The 21,596-nt window shown below is 46.5% G+C and overlaps 1 protein-coding gene across 6 annotated transcripts in view; it reads left to right on the top strand.

The window, feature by feature from the left end:
• Window positions 1–21,596, top strand: part of nrip1a (nuclear receptor interacting protein 1a) — a 113,477-nt gene that overhangs the window by 84,600 nt on the left and 7,281 nt on the right. Inside the window, exon 1 of one of the 6 annotated variants that reach the window (XM_072585764.1) lies at window positions 12,192–12,285. The exons of 4 other annotated variants lie outside the window; for them this stretch is intronic. The gene's annotated coding sequence lies outside the window, so the exon portion shown is untranslated. Of the gene's footprint in view, window positions 1–12,191; window positions 12,286–18,355; window positions 18,469–21,596 lie in introns of those variants that run through there. One more of the 6 variants, XM_072585761.1, reaches the window with a different exon arrangement.

The following is a 21,596-nucleotide window of genomic DNA, read 5'->3' on the forward strand; positions in this document are numbered from 1 at the left end:
TATGGCACTGTGTATTAAATGTCTTTTTTTGAAGTCCATGGTAAATCTCATCAGTCCTCACTGCAGCCCCATCAAACACTTGAGCAAGTGAGTTAAATGTGATTTGCACTTGAAAAACCCATATTGGCTTTCTTTAATTAATCCAAACATTTGCACATGACTTCTAATTTTGTTATCGAAGAGCATTTCAAGAAGACTTTCCGCCATTGAGGTCATACTGACTGGTCTATACTTGCTAGGTGTGACTGACATCCCCTCTTTTCATCAAGGGTGTAATGTTTATCATTCACTACTCCTTTGACACTAGCCCTACGTCTAACAAAGACTAAAACATGATGGCAATTGCCTCTGCAAATTCCACTGGGCCGCCTCCAATGCCAAATCCTGGCCCTCCACCAAGGACATGCAAGTCCTGGGCCGCCTCCAACACCTAATCCTTGCTCCCGTATGCCTGGAGGAAGAACGCCTCATCTCCTAACTCGGGACCCTCCCCTCGGGACACAGCATCAATGTCAATTTTACCAGTTTCCTCATCTCCCCTCCTCCCACCTTGTTGCAGATCCAACCCTCCAAATCGGCACTGCCCTCTTGACCTGTCCTACCTGTCCATTTTCCTTCCCACCTATCTGCTTCACCCTCCGCTCCAACCTATCACCATCAATCTCTCATCCGCATCTACCTATCGCCTTCCCAGCTACCTTCTCCTCGGTTTTATCTCTCAGCCCCCTTTCCCCACATTCCTGATGAAGGGTTTATGCCTGAAATGTTGACTCTCCTGCTCCTCGGATCTTGCCTGATCACCTGTGCTTTTCCAGCACCACACTTTTCAACTCACTTTCTCAATACCCTTGCACGAATCTCATCCCATCTTGGTGCCTTATAGGGAATCTATTCTTCGGAGGAATATTACTAAGAGAGGGATCAGAAAAGATTTACCAGGATTTTGCTGGGATTGAATTGAATTGAATTGAACTTATTGTCATGTGTACCGAGGCAGAGTGAAAAGCTTTGTCTTGCGAGCGATACAGGCAGATCCCAGAGTTAAGTAGCATAGATAAGTAAATAATAGGTAAACAGCAGCAAAATCCAAAACCCAGGTAGAGGGGAATGTTAAGAGTTTGTGAGTCCAAGACATATTCTAACAGCAGTAGGATAGAAACTGTTACGAAACTGGCTGGTGCGTGTGTGCAGGCTTCTGTACCTTCTCCTCGATGGTAGAGGTTGTAGAAAAACATTGCCAGGGTGGGATGGATCTTTGAGAATGCTGGTGGCCTTTCCTTGACAGCGGGCCTGGTAGATGGATTCTATAGATGGGAGGTTGACCTTTGAGATTATCCGGGCTGAGTTCACCACTCTCTGTAACCATCTCCAATCTTGAATGGTACAGTTGCCATACCAGGTAGTGATACATCAGACAGAATGCTCTCAATGGCACACCTGTAAAAGTTGGCAAGGGTATTCGCTGTCATGCCAAATTTCCTCAGCTGCCTGAGGAAGAAGAGACGTTGTTGGGCCTTTGTAACCAGCGCATCCACATGAGGAGTCCAAGAAAGCTTGTTGTTGATGACCACTCCCAGGAGCCTGACAGTCTCCCCTCGTTCCACCTCTGTGCTGTTAATACGTAGTGGGGGCATGAGTAACGTTCCGCCAAAAGTCAGTAATGAGTTCCTTGGTTTTTCCGGCTTTGAGAGCTAGGTTGTTCTCAGTGCACCATCTTCTAGGTCTTCCACCTCCCGTCTGTAGTCTGTTTCATTGCTGTCTGAGATTCGACCGACTATGGTGGTGTCATCAGCAAACCTGTAAATGGCATTAGTCTGGTATTTGGTGACGCAGTCATGGGTGTACAGTAGGGGGCTGAGTACACACCTGGCAGGCTCCAATGTTGAGTGTTAGTGAGGATGAAATATTGTCCCCAATCTTCACTGATTGTGGCCTGTGGGTCAGGAAACTAAGGATCCAGTTGCAGAGAGTGGGGCCTAGTCCGAGATCACTACATTTAGCCATTAGTCTCGAGAGGATAATAGTGTTGACTGCAGTTCAGCTTTCAATGAATAGGATTCTTACGTAGTTGTTCTAAGTGTCAAGCTATTCTAAGGAGGAGTGAAGAGCAAGTGATGTGACATCCGATGTGGATCTGTTGGTCTGATAGGCAATTTGGAGTGGGTCAAGAGTAGTGGGGAGCTTGGAATTGAATAATGCCATGACCAGCCTTTCAACGCACTTTATGACCACCGAAGTTAGGGCCACTGGGCGGTCGTCATTGAGACATGCTGCATGAGCCTTCTTGGGCACAGGGATGATATTAGTCCTCCTGAAACAGGCAGGGAGAGTGGCCTGCAGCAGGGAGAGGTTGAAGATGTCCGAGAAGGCCTCTGCCAGTTGATTTGCGCATGATCTGAATGCACGACCTGGTATTCCGTCTGGTTCCATCGCTTTCCTTGGATTCACACGAAGGCAAACTGATCTGACCTCTGCTGCAGTGACTGTTGGGATAGGTTTGTCAGGACTTATTGGAATAGGTGTTACCTCTCCACCGAAATTCTGCTCAAGCAAGCGTAGAAGGCATTGAGATGATCAGGGAGGGATCGTGTGCTATCTTGCAGTGTCTCGTTTTAGAGCCTGTGATTTCATTCTGACCTTGCCATAGTCGCTGGGTGTCTGTCTGGGTCTCTAGTTTGGATCGGTATTGGTGATTGTCTGTCTTAATGGCTCTGCGAATGTCATACTTGAATTCCTTATAATTGAGTGGGTCTCCTGATCTGAAGGCCTCATGCCTGGTTTTTAGCAGGTCTTGTATGTCCTGACTCATCCAGGGTTTCCTGTTGGGGAACACTCGGACTGACTTCCTCGGTATGCAGTCCTCCAAACACTTGGTGATAAAGTCTGTGACGGTGGTGGCGTAGTCATCCAAGGCACCTGCAGACTGTTTGAACGTGGCCCAATCAGCTGATTCCAGACAGCACCAGAGCTGATCCTCTGCAGCCTCCGACCAGTACTGGACCTGTATCCGCGAGGGGATCTCCTGCTTGAGCTTTTCCCTGTAGGCCGGGAGAAGAAGCATGGCATTGTGGTCAGAGGGCAGGGATGGAGCGGTAGGCATCTTTCACAGTAGTGTAGCAGTGACCTAACATGTTCTAGTCCCTGGTGGAGCAGGTAATGTTCTGGTGGTACTTGAGCAACACCTTCCTTAGATTGGCTTGATTGAAGTCACCAGTTACAATAAACAAGGCCTCGGGATGTTCCGTCTTTCGGGTGTTAGAGGTGAAGTTTAGCACATCCAGAGCTTCCTCAACCTTTGCTTGTGGTGGTGTGTACACAGCGGTTAGTGTAGCAGTGGTAAATTCCTGTGGTAGATAGAAGGGGTGACATTCGATGGTGAAGAATACAAGGTTTGGGGAGCAGTGGTTGCCCAGGGTTGCAATGTCCATGCAGCACAAGTTGTTGATTAAAAACCAAACCTCTCCACCTTTGTATGGACAGCATAGGTAAGACAATGAATAGAAAAACCATCAGCCTGAAGTGCGCAGTCAGGAATGGGTGGGTTATAAGAGGAAGCTGGAGAGGCTGGGACTTTTGTCACTGGAGTGTAGGAGGCTGAGGGGTGACCTTGTAGAGGTTTATAAAATCATGAGGGGTATAGATCAGGTGAATGGCAGGTATTTTTTCCCCTAAGTAGGGGGAGTTCAAAACTAGGGGGAATATTTTTAAGGTGAGAGAAGAAAGATTTAAAAAGGAGACAAGAGGCACCTTTCTTACACAGAGAGTGATTGGTATGTGGAATGAACTGCCAGAGGAAGAGGTCGATGCAGGTATAGTTGCAACATTGAAAAGATATTGGGTCAGGTACATGAATTGAAAGATATGAACCAAAAGCAGGCAGGTGGGCCTAGTTTGGTTTGGGAACATGATCGGCACAGACTAGTTGGACTGAAGAGTCTGTTTCCGTGCTGTATGACTCTCTGACTCTATCAATTTTAAAGCTTTTCGAGTGTCTGAAATCTTATCCTTTTTTGTTAACCATGACCTGGTGTTAGTAAGGGTAATGACCCCTGCCTCCCTGTGTAAATCACCCATCCTGTTCTTGCTTTTACAAAAATTTTATATGCCTGTCAAAAATATTGGGATTCCTTTCTACTTTAGCTGCCAGTCTCTTCTCATTCTTGATCTTCGCTTCTCTTATTTGCTTTTTCACCTGAAAGTTTCTATTTTGTTTCAAAGTTCTTGATTATATTGTCCACCTGACATAAGCACACCTTTTGTATTTGATGTTGCTCCCTATCTCTTTTTCAATCCAGGAAGTTTTGAATTTGTTCCTCTACCCATTCCTCTCATGGCAATGTACCTACACTATGTTTGAAACATCTCTGCTTTAAAGGGAGCCCTTTGTTCAGTTACCATTTTGCTGCCACCCTTTGGTTTTACGTCGTTCAGCCCAAGTCTATTCTATTCCATTCCACAGAGTCAGTGTTTATTCAGGTTGAGGGTCACTCACTGTGTAACTGTACAGAGTCAGTGTTTGTTCAGAAGGGTAAGGGTCACTCACTGTGTAACTGTAGTTTATTCAGCAGGGTAAGGGTTACTCACTGTGTAACTGTACAGAGTCAGTGTTTGTTCAGCAGGGTAAGGGTCACTCACTGTGTAACTGTACAGAGTCAGTGTTTGTTCAGAAGGGTAAGGGTCACTCGCTGTGTAACTGTACAGAGTCAGTGTTTATTCAGCAGGGTAAGGGTCACTCACTGTGTAACTGTACAGAGTCAGTGTTTGTTCAGAAGGGTAAGGGTCACTCACTGTGTAACTGTAGTTTATTCAGCAGGGTAAGGGTTACTCACTGTGTAACTGTACAGAGTCAGTGTTTGTTCAGAAGGGTAAGGGTCACTCACTGTGTAACTGTAGTTTATTCAGCAGGGTAAGGGTCACTCACTGTGTAACTGTACAGAGTCAATGTTTATTCAGAAGGGTAAGGGTCACTCACTGTGTAACTGTACAGAGTCAGTGTTTGTTCAGAAGGGTAAGGGTCACTCACTGTGTAACTGTAGTTTATTCAGCAGGGTAAGGGTCACTCACTGTGTAACTGTACAGAGTCAATGTTTATTCAGAAGGGTAAGGGTCACTCACTGTGTAACTGTAGTTTATTCAGCAGGGTAATGGTCACTCACTGTGTAACCGTACAGAGTCAGGGTTTATTCAGAAGGGTAAGGGTCACTCGCTGTGTAACTGTACAGAGTCAATGTTTATTCAGCAGGGTAAGGGTCACTCACTGTGTAACTGTACAGAGTCAGGGTTTATTCAGAAGGGTAAGGGTCACTCGCTGTGTAACTGTACAGAGTCAATGTTTATTCAGCAGGGTAAGGGTCACTCACTGTGTAACTGTACAGAGTCAGTGTTTGTTCAGAAGGGCAAGGGTCACTCGCTGTGTAACTGTACAGAGTCTATGTTTATTCAGCAGGGTAAGGGTCACTCACTGTGTAACTGTACAGAGTCAGTGTTTATTCAGAAGGGTAAGGGTCACTCACTGTGTAACTGTAGTTTATTCAGCAGGGTAAGGGTTACTCACTGTGTAACTGTACAGAGTCAGTGTTTGTTCAGCAGGGTAAGGGTTACTCACTGTGTAACTGTACAGAGTCAATGTTTATTCAGCAGGTTAAAGGTCATGCATTGTGTAATTGTACAGAGTCAGTTTTTATTCAGGGTGAGAGTCACAGTGTAACTGTACATAGCAGCGTTCCGGAATCTTCTTCTCTCAGATAAACCTGTTGGACTGTATTGTGTGATTTTTAACTTTTTCTGCCCCAGTCCAACACCAGCTCCTCCACATCTTGTGCAGGGCAGTGTCTCACCAGCAATAGTTTGATAACTGTGCCGAAATTTTTTTTTTGTGATGTTGGTTGAAGGGTAAATATGGCCTGCAGTGTAATCTCCTTTCCTTTGAAATGAATATTTTTGATCCACCCTGTGTGGGAAGGCAGGTAATCAGGTTGACAGTGTCTCTGTAATCTGGGGTGTCTGACAGTACAGCATGTCTTCCACAGTGCACTGTAGCCCTGGGGCAGTGCTGAATCTCTGTGCTCAGTCACTGGAGCGGGGATTGACCCGATAACCTTAGGCACAAAAATAAACCTTTCTGAACGTCTTTACATTTGATATTTTCACAGTTCCTGTGGGGCTGAGGTTGTATACGCTTTATGAGTTCGGGTGATGTATGGCGATGTAGATGTGACTGGTGAACAGCCACTGAGGATCTAACAGAGTGACAGGCTGCAAGAGTGTTCCCTTTTCCTTGCCCCGTGGACTCTTGCTGTGTAAGGCCATTTACGCTGCCGACTCCCATGGGACCGACCTCTGGAAGTTTCAGTGTACGCTTCCTAAAACAGTGCTGTTTGGTCAAATGGGAGCACAGTGGCTCATTAGTTAGCGCTGCTGCCTCACAACGCCAGCGACTCTGGTTCGATTCCACGCTGGGGTGACTGTCTATCTGTGTGGCTTTTGCATGTCCTCCCCTTATCTGCGTGGGCTTCCTCTGGGTTTCATCCCACAGTACAAAGATGTGCAGGTTAGGTAGATTGGCCACGGAAAATGCAGGGGTTCGGGGATACGGTAATGGGGTGGGTCTAGGTAGGGTGCTGTTTGGATGATCAGTGTGCACTTGATGGGCTGAATGGCCTGCTTCCATACTGCAGGGAGTCTGTGAAATAGCCTTTCCTTCCACATCTCCTTTGAAGAAGTTTGAATCGGGATGGACAGCAGACAGTCACCTGGACATATTTAATGCCACACGATATATTTTGCTGGAATCCTACCCTCTGCTTCCCTGGAAATGATTTTTTAATCTGGAAGTTCAGGGGCAGCAGTACCTGATCGCAATGTGTAGACCCTGCCATTTCTTGGTGATCCCTGGCAACTTCCTTCTGTTTGGATGTGGGTGACACTGGCTGAGTCCTATTGATTGCCCATCCCTAATTGTCCTGGACAAGCTTGTTCTCTTGCTCAATCAGTGGTAAACAAGGATGTCAGAGGTAATTTCTTTACTCGGAGAATAGTGTTTATTCAGGGTGAGGGTCACTCACTGTGTAACTGTACAGAGTCAATAGTAAATAGTGGAATGCACTGCCAACAACAGTCATAGACTTGCCACCTTTAAGGACATTTAAATGGTCATTGGTTAAACGTATGGATGAAAATGGAATAGTGTAGGACAGATGGGCTTCAGATTGGTTCCGCAGGTCAGCACAACATCGAGGGCTGAAGGGTCTGTACTGCGCTGTAATGTTCTATGTTGTAAGCCATGACTTTGAGGGCACGGGGAGGGGATAGTGGCATGGGTTTCACTGAACGGTGGTAAAGCAAGAAACAGTAAATTAAAGCCAAGAACTGAAGATCTGAATCAAAACCCAGCAAGTGCTGGCAAGACTCAGCAGGTCTGGCAATACCTGTGGAAAGAGAAACAGAGTCAAGGTTCCAGTGACTCTTCATTAGCACTCAGAGATAACTCTGCTTTCTCTCCACAGTTGCAGCCAGACCTGCTGAGTTTCCATGTTTGTTTGTGACAGCAGGAGACCGTACAGCTCCCTGTACCTCTCTTCCTCTCCTCTGACCGGTTCTCATCGAATCCCTACAGTGTGGAAGCAGGCCATTCGGCCCATCGAGTCCACAGCCACCCTCCAGAGAGTGACCTACCCCCTTCCTGTAATGCTGCATTTCCTGTGGCTAACCCACCTAAACTGCACATCTTTGGACTGTGGGTCGAAACCAGAGCACCCAGGGGAAACCCACACAGACACTGGGAGAACGTGCAAACTCCACACAGTCGATTGCCTGAGGGTGGAGTCAAACCCGGGTCCTTGCGCTGCAAGGCAGCAGTGCTAACCACTGAGTTGGCTTGATGTGCCTGATGTATTTTAATATGGCTGTGTTTTTGTTCAACTCTTGGCTGCCCACTGCTAGCTCTGTGATGTTCCTGGAATAAATAACGAGAAACTGTACCCAGTGGCAGGAGCGTTCATAACTGGAAGGTACAAATTTTAGATAAATTGGCAAAAGAACTAGACAAGAATTTCTTTGTAGACAGTGAGCTGTTATGAGCTGGTTGGCATGTGTTGCTTGATGGGACAGTGGAAGAAGATTTGGACAAATGTGAGCGAGAGGATATTTGTGGAGCTCTGGCATAGAGCAGAAGGAGATGGGAATGAAAGATTCACTCTTATGAAAGAGCCAGGAGAGGCGTGATGGAATGAATGGCCTCTTTCTGTACAATAACATTCTCTACTTCTTGCCAACCCTTTTGTATCAAGGTCACTCGCCCCTAGTAAAGTGCCCTCATTTCTTCGTTTCTTAAACCACAGTGTTTTTGAGGTTGATACAGTGTGGGCGTCAGGCTGTCTGCAAGAGTCTTTTTTTTTCTGCTCTTTTGACTGAAGTTGGCATTTTTTCACAGCACCTTTCGCCCTTTTCTTCTACTGTAACCTCTCGTCCATTTTTTAACATTCTACCCCATCATGCAGTTTTCATTCCTGCCCAGAATCATGTCTCCCACCCCTCCCCACGGCCGTTGGAGGCTCAGTGGTTAGCACTGCTGCCTCATAGTGCCAGGGACCTGGGTTCACTTCTAGCCTCGGGCGATTGTCTGTGTGGAGTTTGCACATTCTCCCCGTGTCTGCGTGGGTTTCCTCCAGGTGCTCTGGTTTCCTCCCACAGTCCAAAGATGTGCAGGTTAGGATGGATCAGCCATGGGAAATTGCTGATAGTGTTCAGGGATGTGTAGGTTGGGTGGCCATGATGCGGGGGTGCTGGTGTTGGACTGGATTGAAAAAAGTTAAAAATCACAAAATTCCAGGTTGTAGTCCAACAGGTTTATTTGGAGGTACAAGCTACTTGACGAAGGAGCAGTGCTCAAAAAGCTTGTACTTTCAAATACATCTGTTGGTCTATAACCTGGTGTTGAAGAATGGGATGCTGGAAAAGCACAGCAGGACAGGCAGTATCCGAGGAGCAGGAGAATCGATGTTTTGAGCATGAGCTCTTCATCAGGAACCTGGTGCTGTGTGATTTTCAACTTTAGCTTGGTGGATTAGCCATGGCAAATGTGGGCTTACAGGGATAGGGTGAGGTGGTCTTCAGAGGGTTGATGCAGGCTTGATGGGCCAAGTGACCTCTTGCTGCTCTGTCAGGATTCTATGAACCCCCATCGTCTTGCATTTCATGGGCATCGCGCTTGCCTGTTGGACTCAGGTTCACAGGTTTGAGCCTCGCTTTTGAGCGCAAATCAACCCCGGAGGCAAATGGAATATAGGCCTTTATTTCTAAAGGAATGGAATATAGAATTAGAGAGCCAATGCTAAAACTATACACTTTCGGACTGAGGCTGGAATACTCTGAATGGTGTTGGGCTCCTTACTCTAAAGGAAGGTACACTGGCATTGGATGTGATCCAGAGAAAGTTCACAAGAAGATCCTAAGTGTGGAGGGACTGCCTTACGAGGGGAGGCTGAGTAGATTGGGCCTGTCCATGTTGGAGTATAGCGAATGAGAGGTGACCATACAGCCACTGTTGGAATATTGCGTGAATTCCGGTCTCCTTCCTATCAGAAAGGTGTTGTGAAACCTGAAAGGGTTCAGGGAAGATTTACAAGGATGTTGCCAGGGTTGGAGGATTTGAGCGATAGGGAGAGGCTGAACAGGCTGGGGCTGTTTTCCCTGGAGCGTCGGAGGCTGAGGGGTGACCTTATAGAGGTTTATAAAATCACGAGGACCATGGATAGGGTAAATAGACAAAGTCTCTTCCCTGAGGTGGGGGAGTCCAGAACTAGAGGGCATAGGTTTAGGGTGAGAGGGGAACGATATGAACGAGACCTAAGGGGCAATGTTTTCACGCAGAGGGTGGTACGTGTATGGAATGAGCTGCCAGAGGATGTGGTGGAGGCCGGTACAATTGCAACATTTAAGAGGTATTTGAGTGGGTATATGAATAGGAAGGGTTGGGAGGGATATGGGCCAAGTGTTGGCAGGTGGGACTAGATTGGGTTGGGATATCTGGTCGGCATGGACGGGTTGGGCCAAAGGGTCTGTTTCCATGCTGTACATCTCTATGGCTCTATCAATGTAGAAGATTCTTAGGGGACCTGACAGGATAGATATGGAAAGGTTGTTTCCCCTTGTGGGAGAGTCTAGCATCAAAGGGCATCATCTCAGAGTAAGGGGGCTCACATTTAAGACAGAGATAAAGGGAAATTTCTTGGTAAATCTGTGGGGTTTTGACCAAAGAAGGCTGGGTCAGTAAGTTTGTCTAAGGCTGTATTGACTGACACCACATCCACAAACATCCAATCCCTCCCTCACCTGCGCTCAATAGCAGCAGTGTGTACCATCTATAAGATGCACTGCAGCAATTCACCAAAAATCCTCAGACAGCATCTTCCAAGCCCATGGTCGCTTCCATCTAGAAGGACAAGGACAACAGATGCATGGGAATTGCAAGTTCCCCTCTAAGCCATTCACCATAGTGTCGCTGAGTCAAAACTTCTGGAATTCCCTCCCTCAGGGCTTTGTGGGTCTACCTAGAACACATGAACTACAGTGGGTCAAGAAGGCAGCTCACCCCCACCCTCTCAAGGGCAATTAGGGATGGCCAATTGACACTGTCCAGCCAGCAAAGCCCACATCCCATGGGAAAATAAATAAGAACTAAATCAGTACAAGCATCAAGGGTATTGGGTAGGAAAGTGGAGTTGAGGATGATCAGGTCAGCCATGATCACCTTGAATGACAGAGCAGACTCGATGGGCTGAATGGCCTACTTCAGCTCCTCTGCCTGATGATCTGCCTGGAGAAACACTGCCCAACTAGCTGGCAATGTGAACTTGATGCACGTCCAGCTGGTTACAAAAAAGACCCAATAATTCAGAGGTAACGCAGGAAAGGATCCCTTGCACCCCCTTTCCTCTCAGCCCCTGCAATGTACTCAAGCAACATCTATCTCTCAACCATAACATTGCTTAAAAACCCCAGCTGCTGTCAGTATCACCACCCTCTTGGGTGGGTGCTGACTGCAAGCAAATTGGGTTGCTGACTCTTCCTGTATTACAACAGTGACTGCACTTCATAGAGTGAGGGTCAAGTGCACTGTGACCTCTTGGGCTTGTAGAAGGGTGGCGCAGTGGCTCAGTAGTTAGCACTGCTGCCTCACAGTGCCAGGGGACTCTGGTTCAATGCCCACCTTGGGCAACTGTCTGCGTGGGTTTTCTCCGGGCACTCCGGTTTTGTCCCACAGTCCAGAGATGTGCCGGTTAGGTGGATTGGCCGTGTTAAATTACCCGTAGTGTTCAGGGATGCGTAGGTTAGCTGTATTAGTCAGGGGTAAATGTAGAGCAATGGGGTAGGGAAATGGGTTGGGTGGGATACTCTTCGGAGGATTGGTGTGGACTTGTTGGGCCGAAGGGCCTGTTTCCACACTTTAGGGATTCTATGGATTCCAAATAACATAAATGCCAGCTAGGTCCTCCTGCCCTCAGCACTCCTGCAGGCAAACAAGTGATACATAAAATACAAAAATCAAATAAAAATGAAATGGCCTCACAGTGCCAGGGACCCGGGTTCAATTCCAGCCTTGGGCGACCCTTTGTGTAGAGTTTGCACATTCTGCCCGTGTCTGTGTGGGTTTCCTCCCATAGTCCAAAGATGTGCAGGTTAGGGTGGATCGGCCAGGGGAAATATCCCAGAGTGACCAGGGGTGTGTAGGCTCGGTGAAGTAGCCGTGGAGAATGCAGGGTTACAGGGGGAAATCGATTTGGGTGGCATGCTGTCCAGAGGGTCTGTGCAGACACGATGGGCTGAATGGGCCTCTTTCTGCACTGTAGGGATTTTAAGCTTCTGGACTTGTAAAAGAAAATCCTTTTACTAGCAGTTCACTTAAAAAGGTTGGAGGTTACTGGAAAAATTTGCTGCTGATTTATTGCTTGACTTTGGTCTGGGGAAGAAAATTGGACAAATCAAAGAGAGATGTGGCGATTGCAGATTAACGAGTCTCCTTCATCACTCTGGGAGTTGCTGCCTGGTTTCAGTCCTATATATATCTCCAGAAGGCAGTCCCTTCCTTCTGCGTTGAAGCAGCTCCGAAACCGCGAGCTGGCTTCAATTCACAAAATGTTTGTGTGTGCCATTGTACGTTTGGGTGTCACGAGGGTGAGAATTGAGGGCACTTTTGTGACTTCTCTTCACTGTGAGTCACAGCTCCCAGACCTACCCGGGTTCACCGCCGCGCTGTCAGCCTGTTGATAACATTCCGCCAGCACTGTAAGTAAAAGCACAATTTTCTCCGACTTAAACCTCTGTACCTTTGGCTCAAAAAAAAGGCTTTAGCAATTTCCATCCTGTTTTAATATGTATGTTAGTTTCCCCGGCAGTTTCTGCCTCTCTTCGATGAGTTTTATAGTGAGTTTCCTGATGTTTTCTTTAAAATCTTCACGGACTCTTCCAGCACAGAAAGAGGCCATTTAGCCTACTGTGGCTGATAGTCTGCTGACAGTGTCATCCCAATCAGTCCAATAACCCTCGCTCTTACCCCCTGCAGTGCTCTGCCGTTCTTTCCTGTCTAAGTACTTTATTCCACCTCCCCTTTGCATGTTGCAACTGGATGTGCTTTCAAGCTGCATATCCCAGATTGTAACTTGTTGATTCACAAATATTTACCTCCTCTCTCCATATTGTCAGCCTGTAGCCCCTCTCCGGGCCTCAGCACTTTCAGAAGAATTAATTATTGTTCAAGCGGGAGGCAATGGCGTGGTCATATTGTCACTAGATTATTAATCCAGAGACCCCAGTAATGTTCTGCTGGTCCGGTTCGAATCCTGGGTGGACTTTGAATTCAGTAAGAGAATGTGGAATTCAGAATCTAATAACAGCTGTTGTCAATTGCCATGAAACCCATCTGGGTCATTAATGTCCTTTTGGGGAAGGAAGCTGCCATCCTTACCTGGTCTGGTCCAAATGTAACTCCAGACCCACTGCAATGTGGTTGGCTCTTAACTGCCCTCTGGGCAATTAGGAATGGGGCGATACATGCTGACTTAGCTGGAGATGCCTACATCCTATGAAGAAAAGAAAAATAAAGTTACTGTTGTACTGGAGTGAGTGAGTGAGTGTGTGTATGTGTGTAAAACAAATGTTAATGACTGGGTTTTTTTTTCGATGTTGTTGGTTGAGGTGTAAACAGTAGCTGAGGACATTTCCTGGATGATTTCTTCAAATGTGGCAGGGCAAATTGACAGCTCACACGAGAGGCAGCTCCCCCCGGCCATGTTACACTCCCGCAGCGCTCCATTGGCTGCGTCAGCCTAGCATTTTATAATCGGCTCTGTGGAGTGGAACCTGACCCCCCATGACCTTCCCTGACTTAGAAATGAGATATCACCCACAATGAGTCATGTTCAAATCCTGTGAGGCACAGTGAGATGAGAGCCAGCAATGGGAGTTGGCTGCCCAGGATGGGGACACTTGGATTTAAAAAGGACAATTAATGTGTTCCCTCTCAAGTGATGAACATCGATTGGTTCGTTGCCAGAGAAGTGACCTGTGTCAGGGAGCAGAAGTTGGGGCTGAGGAGATGTCACTGAAGCCCCCGTCTTGAATAAGGTCACGTTTCACAAATGCAGCAGCTCCTTTTGACCTGGCAATGCCAAGGACCGTAAGCACACTGTGAGTCACTGTCTTCAGGATGAATGTGTTTATGTTTAAACTCGAACTTCCTTCCTGTGCTTGCCAGCTGGGTTAGGCAGGCAGGATTGAAGCGAGACTTGGAAAGTGAATTAGGAGTCTTTGGGATGATCTCAGTTTTCAAAGCTCAGTGCACTGGGTTGTTGGGAATCTCAAACCCTCTTCAGGTTGGCAATAGGACGAGGCAAAGCCCAGAGCTGTTCCTCCGTGTTGATTCTTGGAGGTGTTCAGGGCGGGCTTAATGGGAGTTAAGTGCTGCGTTCTGACCTTTCAGCTAGACGATGATGAGGAATCGCAACACAGTCTCCTGTCTTATGGCCCCTCTTTGGGAATGCTAGCAAATTGCTGCTCTGTTGATTTATGACCCTGTGCTCTTGTTGTAATATGTTGCAAATTATTCTTTGTGGTGAACAGGCACAGTTCCCTCTACTTTAACATTCAGGGCCACAAGGCTCCTGGTTCAGTCCTTCTGGGGACTGATCTGTCCAGCCTGGGATTGCTGGTAACCTCTTGCTCTGTCTTTGACGGTCCCCAAGTCCGGTTTCAGTTGAGAATGAGGTGAGTGAAGCCAATTGGAGAGTCTGTCAACGAGAGGTCCTCAGAAATGTGTTCGGAAGAATCTGGGTCACTTGTGGGTCCCTGGGGCTGTGTTAGAGAAATATGATGTGCCAACCAGAAATCCATGGATAATTGGAGCTCATTCTGTGGAAGGTGGACCTCTGCAAACAGGATGATCTTCACCTGAACCAGCGGGTTACCAATGTCCTCTGGGCGAATTTGCTAATGCTCTTCGGAGTGGGGAGGGGGGAGCAGTTTAAACTAATGCAGCGGCGGGGGGGGGGGGGAGATAGGAACCTGAATTGTAGTTCCACTGTAGAGGAGGTTGAGGGTAGTGAGGTCAGGGATAGGTTTACAAGGTCACGAGAGGGCACCAGCAATCAGGATGTTGGGTTTTGAAATGTGTCTACTTCAATGCCAGGAACATCCAGAATAAGGTGGGTGAACTTGTAGCATGGGTTAGTACCTGGGATTTCGATATTGTGGCCATTTCAGAGAAATGACTAGAGGAGGGACAGGGATAGTTGTTGCAGATTCCGGGATTTAGATGTTTCAGCAAGAACAGAGAGGATGGTAAAAGAGGAAGGATGTGGCATTGTTAATCAAAGGTAGTATTACAGCAGCTGAGATAATGGTTGAGGACTGATTCACTGAGGTAGTTTGGGCTGAGATTAAAAACAGGAAAGGAGAGGTCACCCTGTTGGGAGTTTTCTATAGGCCTCCAATTGGTTCCAGGGTTGTAGAGAAAAGGATAGCAAAGATGGTTCTCAATAGGAGCGAGAATAACAGGGTGGTTGTTATAGGGGACTTTAACTTCCCCAGTATTAACTGGGAATACTATAGTTCAAATAGTTTAGATGGGTCAGTTTTTGTTCAATGTGTGTGGGAGGGTTTTCTGACACCGTACATAGACAGGCCAACAAGGGGCGAGGCCACATTGGATTTGGTACTGGAGAATGAACCCGGCCAGGTGTTAGATTTAGAGGTAGGTGAGCACTTTAGCGACAGTGACCACAATTCAATTATGTTTACAATGGCAAATGGCAGAGATAGGTATGTACCGCAGGGGAAGAGATATAACGGGGGGAAAGGCAATTATGATGCGATTAGGCAAGATTTAGAATGCATAGGATGGGGAAGGAAACTGCAGGGGATGGACACACTTGAAATGTGGAGCTTATTTAAGGAACTGCTACTGCGGGTCTGTGATAAGTATACACCAGTCAGGCAGGGAGGTAGTTGTTGAGAGAGGGAGCCATGGTTTACTAAAGAAGTGAGGCTCTTGTCAAGAGGAAGAGGAAGACTTATGTGAGGATGAGGTGTGAAAGCTCAGTTAGGGGGCTTGAGAGTTATAAGTTAAAAGATCTAAAGGGAGGGCTAAGAAGAGCCAGGAGGGGACAAGAGAAGTTATTGACAGATAGGATCAAGGAGAACCCTAAGGCCGCATTTAGGTACGTCAGGAATAGGAGAATGACTAGAGTAAGATTAGGGCCAATCAAAGACAGTAATGGAAAATTGTGTGTGAAATCTGAGGACATAGGGGAAGCACTTAATGAATACTTTTCATCAGTATTCACATTCGAAAAGGACAATGTTAGTGAGAATACGGAGATACAGATTAGATGGGATTGCGGTTGACAAAAAGGAGGTTTTAGCAATTTTGCAAGATCTGAAAATAGATAAGACCCCTGGGCCGGATGAGATGGGAAGCCAGTGAGGAGGTTGCCAAGCCTTCGGCTTCGATCTTTATACCATCATTGTCGACAGGAGTAGTGCCAGAAGACTGGAGAAAGCAAATGTTGTTCCCTTGTTTAAGAAGGGGAGTCGGGACAACCCTGGTAATTATAGGCCAGTGAGCCTTACTTCGGTTGTGGGTAAGGCGTTGGAAAAGGTTATAAGAGGTAGGATTTATAATCATCTAGAAAGGAATAATTTGATTAGGGATAGTCAACACAGTTTTGTGAAGGGTAGGTTGTGTCTCACTAACCTTATTGAGTTCTTCAAGAAAGTGACAAAGCAAGTGGATGAGGATAAAGTGTTTGATGTGGTGTATATGAACTTCTGTAAGGCATTTGATAAGGTTCCACATAGTAGGCTATTGCACAAAATACAGAGTTTTGGGATCGAAGGTGATTTAGCGGTTTGGATCAGAAATTGGCGAGCTGAAAGAAGACAGAGAGTGGTGGTTGATGGGAAATGTTTATCCTGGAGCTCAGTTACCAATGGTGTGCCACAAGGATCTGTTTTGGGGCCACTGCTGTCATTTTTATAAATGATCTGGATGTGGGCATAGAAGGATGGGTTAATAAATTTGCAGATGACACTAAGGTAGGCAGAGTTGTGGATAGTGCCGAAGGATATTGTGGGTTACAGAGGGACATAGATAAGATGCAGAACTGGGCTGAGAGGTGAAAAATGGAGTTTAGTGCAGAAAAGTGTGAGGTAGTTCACTTCGGTAGAAGTAACAGGAATGCAGAGTACTGGGCTAATGGTAAAATTCTTGGCAGTGTAGATAAATAGAGAGATCTCTGTGTCCGGCTTCATAAATCCCTGAAAGTTGCCACCCAGGTTGATAGGGTTGTTAAGAAGGCATATGGTGTGTTGGTATTTATTGATAGGGGGAATTGAGATTCAGAGCCATGAGGTCATGCTTCAGCTGTACAAGACACTGGTCAGGCTGCACCTGGAGTATTGCATGTAGTTCTGGAAGGATGTGAAAGCTTTGGAAAGGGTTCAGAGGATATTTAGTAGGATGTTGCCTGGTAGGGAAGGATGGTCTCATGAAGAAAGGCTGAGGGAACTGAGGTTGTTTTGGTTGGAGAGAAGAAGGTTGAGAAGTGACTGAATTGAGACATATAAGATAGTCAGAGAGTTAGGAGAAAGTGAGGACTGCAGATGCTGGAGATCAGAGCTGAAAAATGTGTTGCTGGAAAAGCGCAGCAGGTCAGGCAGTATTCAAGGAGCAGGAGAATCGATGTTTCGGGCATAAGCCCTTCTTCAGTCAGAGAGTTAGTTAGGGTGGGCAGTGAGAGTCTTTTCCCTCAGATGGTGAAGGCTAATGTGAGCGGACATAGCTTTAAATTGAGTGGTGATAGATTTAGGACAGATATCAGGGTAGTTCTTTACTCAGAGTAGTAGAGGCATGGAATGGCCTGTCTGCAACAGGAGTAGACTTGCCGATATAAAGGGCATTTAAATGGGGATTGGATATACATGTGGATAGTAATAGAAAGGTATAATTTAGATGAGTATCAGATTATTTTCACAGGTTGGCATAACATTGAGGGCCGAAGGGCCTGTATTGTGCTGTAATGTTCTATGGTTCCTTAGGGACTGTCACTGGTGGTGTATTCAAATTGTGGATGGATAATGGAAAAGGTGCTGGGTATTTCTCTGTAATTCATTTGAGGGCATTTCTGGCTGGACTAGCTGGACCACTGTTCCTAATTGCCCCTTGAGAAGGTGGTGATGAACTTCAGTCTCGAACCGCTGCAGTCTTTGGATGCATGTTGACCCCCACGGTTAATCGGGAGGGAGTTCCTGGCTTTTGACCCAGTGACAGTGAAGGAACGGTGATACATTTCCAGTTCAGGATGGTGAGTGGATTTTCCAGGTGGTGATACCCGCAAGTGTCTGCTGCCTTGTCCTTCTAGATGATAGAGATAAGGGGTTTGCCAAGTGTCTAAGCCTGGAGGTGCATGTTTGAGGTGAGGAGGAAGTGGTTTCAAGGGGATCTGAGGAAAAGTCCTTTCAGCCAGAGGGTGGTAGAATTCTGGACCGTGCTGCCTGAGAGGGTGGTAGGGACAGGTACACCCACAGCACTTAAGCATCATCTTCTTGAGCAGTTGAAATGTCAGGACGTAGTAGGCTATGAGCCAAGTGTATGTAAATGGTATTATTGCAGTTTGGTGTTTGTAGTCGGCATAGTCATGTTGGACCGAAGGGCCTGTTGCAATGCCGCATGACTCTTTGTTTCTGTATTGTTGTCAAAGGAGCTTTGTCACGTGCAGCAGTGCTTCCTGTAGGTGGTAGATGCTGCTGTCACTGTCTGTCAATGAGGAAGGAAGTGAATGTTGAATGTGGTTGATCAGGGGGCCGTAAACATGGTTTCGCCCTTGGTTGAGATTCTCAAGTGTTGTTGATGCTGCGCTCATCCAGGCAAGTCGGGAGCATTCTCTCTCACTCCTGACCTGGGGGAAATAGCAGGTGAGTTACTCACCACAGAAATCTCCGTCTCTGACCTACCCTTGTAGTCTTTGTATTGGTGTACCTGATACAGTTTAGTTTCTAGTTGGAAAGTGTGGCGCTGGAAAGGACGGTCAACATTTCTGATGAAGGGCTTATGCCGAAAACAGTGACTCTCCAGCTCCTTGGATGCTGCCTGACCTACTGTGCTTTTCCAGTGTCACACTTTTCGACTCTGACTCTCCAGCAACTGCAGTCCTCACTTTCTAACAGTTCAGTGTCAGGTCGGTGATAATGCCTAGGGCATTGGGAGTGTTGGTTGGGTGAGAATACCAGTCATTGTTCATTTGCTAAGAATTTGCCACAAAACAAAACAGATTTGACACATCAGGTTGTGAGGCTTTATATGATCTGTGATTTTAAAACATCTGAAAATCTTTGCTTGGTGGTTCACTTGATTGGTCACCATAATGTAATAATTATAAACAGGATCACCGCCCTTGCTGTTACTGTGATGCAATGGTTAGCACTCTGAACTTTCAATCCAACGATCTGAGTTCGAATCTCGATAGAACCTCAACTTGCCTTGTCCCGGCACCTGTTTAAGTGGGTGGCACAATGGCACAGTGGTTAACACTGCTGCCTCACAGCACCAGGGACTATGGTTCAATTACAGCCTCGGGCTACTGTCTGTGTGGAGTTTGCTCATTCTCCCTGTGTCTGAATGGGTTTCCTCCGGGTGCTCTGGTTTCTCCCACAGTCCACAGATGTGCAGGTCAAGTGGATTGGCCATGTTAAATTGCCCATAGTGTTAGGTGCGTTAATCAGGGGTAAATGTAGAATAAGGGAATAGGTCTGGGTGGATTACTCTTCGGAGGGTCGGTACGGACTTGTTGGGCCAAATGGCCTGTTTCCATACAGTAGGGAATCTAATCTAATCAGTGGCCTAACAATTAAAGTTACCAGAATTTCCCATATCAGGCTGTGTTTCATCTTATACTGATGTGCACAATGAAATATAGGGTCATACAGCACAGAAACAGGCCCGCCATCTCTCTGCTGACCAATAAACAGCAAACTACACTATTCCCATTTATCTGCATGAGGTACAGAGGCTCCTGTGATCATGGTGATGCTCCTTTAACGAGGCTATGTTGTCCTTGGTTTGTTTTCGGAGAGCTCATAAAAACAGCGATTCAGAAAAATATGGCTTGGGTGGGTTTTAGGATCAAATTGATTATAGCTAACAAATACTGCGTCAGGCAAAAGGCTTTCAAGATTTTTTTAAAAAAAACTCTTGTATAATGAAATGGAAGTGGCCAGTTCTCCCAGCTCAGTTTTTTTCTGGTTTGGTTTGGCTACTCACTGAAAGCAGGTGGCTGGAAGATCACAGCAAACCAGGCGGCATCAGGAGGTGGAGAAGTTAATATTTTGGGTGTAACCCTTCATCAGGACTGGGACTGGGTGTACGGGAAGCTGCAGATAAAAGGGGTGGAGGTGTGGGGGGGGTTGGGTAGCAGGGTGGTGAGATGGGGATAGGTGAAGACAGGCAGAGGACGCGACCTGGTTGATAAATGGGAGGAATTGATCCGGTTGGTGGCAAGGAGGGGGAGAGGCTGGGAAGGGTGTGGGGGAATGGGAATGGAGGTTATTTGGAGTTGGAGAGCTCAATGTTGAGTTCTCCAGGCTGTAGGCTGCCCAGGTGGGAGGTCAGGTGTTGTTCCTCCATGCTGCCTGGCTTGCTGTGTTCTTCCGGCCTCCTGTTTGTCTACTTTGGCTATCCACTGAAAGCAGTCAGGCAGTTTGGAGGCTGCTGGACCAAGAAACAGCTCCATGGAAGAGGGTGTTCCACGCTGCCATCTCCCTCTCTCCTGTAAGACTATGTGTTTGATTATACCTTTTGTGCCCAGGGGTGTTTAAGGGGATTGTTGCAAGTTTTGGGAGCAGCATCATTAAGTTGGAATAATCTATTGGATTTTCAGATGAGTTAAGTAATTTAGTATTCTGTTCTTTCTTAATTTGTGTTTCATTCGGTAATCTTGTAAATAAATTCTGTTTTGTTTAAAACTAAGTGGTTTGACCAGCTTCATCCCTCTGGAATATCTGTGTTACACCTGGTTAAAACAACTAACAAAGTTCGGATTGAGGCTACCTTTGTTGAAGTATTTTGAGGGGGTCTGGCCTGGTCCATAACACAGCTATGCCCTGGCATTTTCGGTGTTCGTCATGCTGTTTCCTAAATGTTGTGAGAGTACCTGTCTCTGCCACTTTCCATTTTTCAGACACTCTCTGAGTGAAAAGATGTTCCCTCAGATCTCCTTCAAACTACTTACTGCTCATCTTAAACTTACACTGTCTGGTCTTAGATGCATGAATATCTTTTAACTGGCACATTTGGAGCATGGATTATTGTCATCAGCCTCATGGCAGAAGTCCTCTTCCTGTGTAGACTATATACAGGTACTGAAGAAAGCTCTACACAAGTCTGCCATCCGTCTGCATTGGTACTGAGGGAGGGCACAGTCATGTGAGCGTGGCGAATGGGTAAAATATTGCAATTGTGGCTTGAAGCTTAAACCTAATGTTTGGAGCAGGCAAATGCAAGAATTACTCTTTTGTACGTCCTAGGAGTATTTGAGCAGTAGAAGTGTAGGGACGTTTTACTCTGTATCTAACACCATGCCGTCCCTGTCCCGGGAGTGTTTCATGAGGACAGTGTAGAGGGAAATTAACTCTGTACCTAACCTTGTGCAGTCCCTACCCTGGGCGTGTTTGATGGGGACAGTGTTGGGGGAAGCTTTAAAAGAGTTGAGGTAGCTTTACTCTGTATCTAGCCCTGTGCTGTGTCCCTGTCCTTGAGAGTGAGGGACAGTCTAGAGAAAGTTTTACTCTTGTATGTGCTACTCTAATGCATTTTATACGGTATGATCTGCCTGTGTAACACTCAAAGCAACATTTTTCATTGTATCTTGGTACATGTGACAACAATCAATCAATCAATCAGTCACCTCAGACAACTTCAATTGAGGAAGTTTCTGTTTCAGTGTAGAAGCTTCCGTTCAACTGTTAATTTGTGTATGGTTTCAACACCGAGCCCCAGCAGGGCTTTCATCATTACTTTTGACTTCCTGTTTTAAAAAAGAGTGGAG

This window comes from Chiloscyllium punctatum, chromosome 15 (genome assembly GCF_047496795.1).
Source record: "Chiloscyllium punctatum isolate Juve2018m chromosome 15, sChiPun1.3, whole genome shotgun sequence".
NCBI classification, from domain to species: Eukaryota; Metazoa; Chordata; class Chondrichthyes; order Orectolobiformes; family Hemiscylliidae; genus Chiloscyllium; species Chiloscyllium punctatum.